General features: G+C 31.6%; 1 long non-coding RNA gene across 8 annotated transcripts; it reads left to right on the plus strand.

Moving 5' to 3' along the window:
* Positions 1–359: 359 nt before the first annotated feature.
* On the plus strand, positions 360–4,450 carry LOC132629337 (uncharacterized). Of its 8 annotated transcripts, XR_009578183.1 has the most exons (8): positions 361–562; positions 1,499–1,555; positions 1,635–1,724; positions 1,815–1,922; positions 2,258–2,501; positions 2,598–2,666; positions 3,978–4,034; positions 4,125–4,449. It is a non-coding gene; the product is annotated as an uncharacterized LOC132629337 (long non-coding RNA). The 8 variants fall into 8 exon arrangements; XR_009578188.1 differs by having other exon boundaries at positions 360–562; positions 1,384–1,724; positions 4,125–4,450; XR_009578182.1 differs by having other exon boundaries at positions 360–562; positions 1,499–1,724.
* The last annotated feature ends 521 nt before the right edge of the window (positions 4,451–4,971 follow it).

A 4,971-nucleotide genomic window follows, 5' to 3' on the forward strand; every position in this document is an offset into this window, starting at 1 on the left:
TTAATATTTTTAATTTTGGTGTGGTAATCGGTATCTACCCACCCCTATTTACAACTAATATGGAAATTTCTATACATTATTTCTTTAATTGTTAAACCATTCTTATTTAATTACCACGAGAACTCAAAATTAGTGAATACATAATATTAGTTGTATATTCAACCAAAGAGTTGGAACTAAAATATGTGATAAAAATAATATATTTAATTTGAGACAAATATATGTATGTAAGTCATCCAATAAGTCTTGTAAAAGTAATAAAAAATAAAGAATTAAACTTAGGATGTGAAAGTGCCACATCATACTCCTTAAAAAAAATACTCCTAATCAGCAAACATATAGTGCCATCCAAGACCCATTTCAAAGAATTAACCAAACTTCCCACTACCAAATCAGTGTAGCCTAAGATACGGGTCTACAGATTTCGGTTCAGTCTTTTCTCAAAACCAGTCCCATTTTGGTTAAAATTGGTTGAGTCCACCCCCTAATACATTGTGCTACCGAAAAACATGGAGAATTTCAGATATGGAGCGACATCTATGGAAGGAAAAATAAATTGGCGGTAAGATTTTGTTGGGTTTCCCTCCTTTTAGTTCTTTTTTACTTCAAAGATTTTAGGGCTTCCTCCTTTCAATTCCTTTTTGGCTGCCCTTGAGGCAAAGAAAATTGGCGGTAAAATTTTAGGGTTCCCTCCTTTCAATTCCAAATATTGGCAATTGTAATACTTGGTATTTTTTCAAAGCTTGGAAAAAACTTTTGGCTGTGTTTGAGGCGAGTCTATTTTTCTAATTTAGATCTTTACTAATTTTAAAATAATTTGAACCAATTATATAGAGATTACTGCTGATTGTTACAGAGACTTGTACGTTGAAACTAAATTTAGAGTTGTTGAAGCACTTATATTGCGTTCACACATTTTGTAATTTCATATGAATCTCCTTTGCACATTCTATTTATAGTATCAGTAACAGTTTTCCATTGATTTGCCGAAACCGCATACAATGCCAGCTACTAGTATGCTATGATATTGTTGCTGAGTTCTGTACTTCTGTGCTGAGTTCTGGTTTTATAAGTTTGTTTATTTTTCTTTCTGTTAGCCAATTAATTATATTTTGGGAGATGAACTGCAAAATTTCAATATGTGAATTTAGCTTTAATCTTTATAAGAAGTCATTTTGTACTTCTATGAGATTTAGTGGACAGATATTGTTTGTGATGTGATCTAGTCACAGAAACATCCTTTGGACTCTGTGTTGGTGCAAATTTGATTATACAGTTCTCTCTTATCTGCATCACTCTACTGAATTATGGTCAGCTAAGTTTTAGGTTCTTCATAATTACTAGTTCTTGTTAGATGAATTGTATTTGGTTTCGATCTTACAGGTAAAACGAATAGTTCACCAGGATGAGAAGTAGTAAGCAACTTAACAAATGAAAGTTCAAGTGAACTATAGTTATTTAGGGATAGTTGAGACATTTTTGTGTTCGTCTCTTATAGGGAAACCATTTCTAGTGGCGTTCGTTAGTTCATTATTGGAGCTCAACAGAAGCAAAGGTATTCCATTAATATCAAGAATCATTTTCTGCTACTCCTTGACTATTCTCTAATATATTATTGTGTTTATCATTTGTAGGAAAAGAGCGGGAGAAACAAAGAAAGCAGAAAAAAGTCGACTATGCCACACACATCAGGAAGAAAAAGCCTTTCTCAAATTATAGATGATGTATGACATAATCACTATCTATTTTCTGCAATTTATATATTAATTCGTGATTCCTTGAATATTTTACAACAATCTTTTACTATTCAACAGATGACAACATAGAATAATGGTGTAAAGCCAACTCGTAATGAGGTGTGGAAAAAACCCCGCACGAGTGAGAATAAACAACCAGTAAATGAGATAGCTGGTGAAGTTATGGTAAATTCTTATTCTTTATAAATATTAAGGTACTTTTAACTCCATTATAAAATTCTGTTAACTTTTCGTCAATTTACCTTTCTTTCAAAAAGAAACAAATGGATGATCTTGTTGAGGGGTATCCTGAGTTAAATGGCCCTGGAAGTGCTCGCAATATATATATATATAATATATATATATATATATATATATATATATATATATATATATATATATATATATATATATATATATATTCACAAGTAATGGGACCAGACACTCATGGGATTGTTCGAACTCTAGGAAAAGGAGTAGCTCCAAGTTTAGTTTGTGGCTCAGTATATAAACGATCGCAGGTGGAACAACGGGATTTTGATGAAAAGGTTGAGATAGAAGTTCAAAAATACTGTAGCACTCCAAATTGATATGGAGAAAAAAATGGCTAAAGCAAAACAAGCTATGGAAGCAAAAATGGAAGAAAAAATGGATGAAAAGGTGGATGAAAAGGTAAAGGAAAAAGTGAAGGCAAAGATCCAAGCATATGTACACAGTACGGGATTTATGAATGGCTCAAAAAGTAAATCAATCAGTAACGAAGAGGTAAATAATTTTTGCTTGGTTCACATTTTTTTCCTCTTAAGTTAGCTGTGCCATTTATTTTTCTTTTAATTATAACAATCTTCCTCTTTGTGATAGCTTTCTGATAACTCATGTGAAGACCGCCAACAATCATTATCACCGGTTTCAGTTGTTCGAACAAAAAAGGTGAGTTCGTACGTATTGTAATTAGTTAACATTGAAGTTTCGAATGTGATTTTCAAGTGTTGTTATCTTGTGTTTAAAGCATAATATGTGCTACTTGTATCCAGCATATAAATGTAGGTTTCCTTTTTGTATTTTCAATTTCGGTAACCACCCTAGATAAGTGTTTGTCTTTCTCTACTTGCTTGAATGACCGGTAAAAGGAAAACCAATCTTGAATGTCCCTTTTGGACTTGAATATCAATTGAATTAGGAAATGAAGATATCAGAAACTTAATTACTTCCCTTTGCTTTCTGCTCGGTTCCCTATATTTCCGTCTATGTATTAGTTTCTGAGAATAATGGATGTGTTTTTGTTGAAATCACTTAATGTCATCTAAGTCAGTGAAGAGTTGAGAGAAAATGTGTAATGTTACAAGTAAAATTTCTATTATATTTAAGTGAGGAAGGAGTACGAACACATGCTACAAATGGTTCTACAAAAAGCAAAGAAAATTGTAATACTCTCCAAATAATTTCATTTTCATTCATTTACTGCTTTCTGTGAACACGTGTGACAGATAGTCTTTGTACACAACTTCTTTACCAAAATACTTCGCTAAACTAGAAGACAATTTGATTTGGCCCATGCATCACACGGGCATGCTTTGCTAGTCTAAGAATAAATGGCGTCATAAGTTTTTTATCTTAACTTTTCTTTGTGTCTCACCCTCAACGGAGCTTCATTTGCTAATTGCCTATAGCAGCAAACTTGAGCCCTTGGTGATTGTCTTTCTTTAGCTTGACATGATGATGCCGTAATTCCTGCCATCCATATCTTTGTCAAGCTTCCTTTTTGCTGTTGCCTTCATATTCTACTGGATTTTCCCTCTATCAAGATCTACCAACTATTCAATTATTGAAGACATACTTGTCTGGTGTCTCTAATCATCTCAATACTTAAAGTCTTCTATAATATTATAACTTTGAGTAAATGTTTTGTGCTCTCATCATCTTTTATAGATTTTTCTTCCATGTCCCTTTCTGTATCATTTAGTTCTCAACATATTTTCTGGACTTGATGAAGCCCGATTCTTTGCACCTGGTTGTATACATCTAGAGGATATAGTGCTTTGTTTTACTTGAGCATAATTGGGAGTCAGTTGGTTTTGGTTTGATTTGAGGAAAGTTTTGTCATTGTTTTGTTGAAGTATGGTTAATTCTCGTAATTTTTTAATAAAAGGTGATTTCACTTGTTTGTTAGCATTTTAAGAATTGATGGGTCTGTTATTAGATGGTAAACTTTTTGATTTGAGAGAGAATATTTCTTCTCAGGTTGACTTAATCAACAACACCTGAAATAATGGAGTTGACACGCAAAAAAAGAAGTGGGTAAGTTTGGAAAAACATGCAAATCACTTTTAAATTTTTTCCGTTTACTACATACTTTGAATTCTAGTTTTATGTCTAATTCTTTTGCAGCACTTTTGAAGAGTGTAATTGGCAAGTGGTGCTCGAATTGTGGAAAGATGAATTCCATTAGCCTTGTTGTAGAATTTATTCTAAAAGTTTAGCGAATTAATTCAGATGATGAGGAGAGAGTTTGACGTAGTTTCATGTTGAAATTACTTTAGCTTTTATTAGTTAGAATTTGTTTTATTTGAGATAGAACAACCAGTCATTTGATTTGATAGCGTATAACTTGCAAGGAGACTTCTGCTATGTCCTTTGAAATACAATCTAAAGATTATTATTTCGTATTTGTTACATTGTGTATAAAGGTTGATATTTATGATTGTTTAATATAAATATTTGTGTTATGATGAAAATTGAACAGTGAATTATTATTAATACTCCAGAATATTCGGTACCGACATTAATCTAAATGTCGGAAATTTTAAAAATAGCAAAGTGACATTTATCAAAGATTGTAAATAAATGTCATAAAAAAATTTATTAACATTTAACAAAATGTCAAAAATAAGAATGCGACATTTAATAAAGGTTGTAAATAAATGTCGCGAATGTTTTACCAACATTAGTTTAAATGTCGGAGATTTTAAGTGACATTTCAAAAATGTCGTAAATAAATGTCGTAAATTTCTTACCGACATTTGCCTAAATGTCGGAAAATTCCCGACACTAAAATATACGACATTTGACACAAATGTAAATTAAATGTCGGGAAACGAATTTGTGACATTTAAGTAGTGTAATATGACATTTATATAATGTCGTCGTATCCTAACTTTCTTGTAGTGAAAGCACTCAATACAAGTCATTAAAAAAAGTTACATCACCATGCTAATTAATAATTTCTCTAAATATT

Source organism: Lycium barbarum, chromosome 2 (genome assembly GCF_019175385.1).
Source record: "Lycium barbarum isolate Lr01 chromosome 2, ASM1917538v2, whole genome shotgun sequence".
Classification (NCBI taxonomy): domain Eukaryota; kingdom Viridiplantae; phylum Streptophyta; class Magnoliopsida; order Solanales; family Solanaceae; genus Lycium; species Lycium barbarum.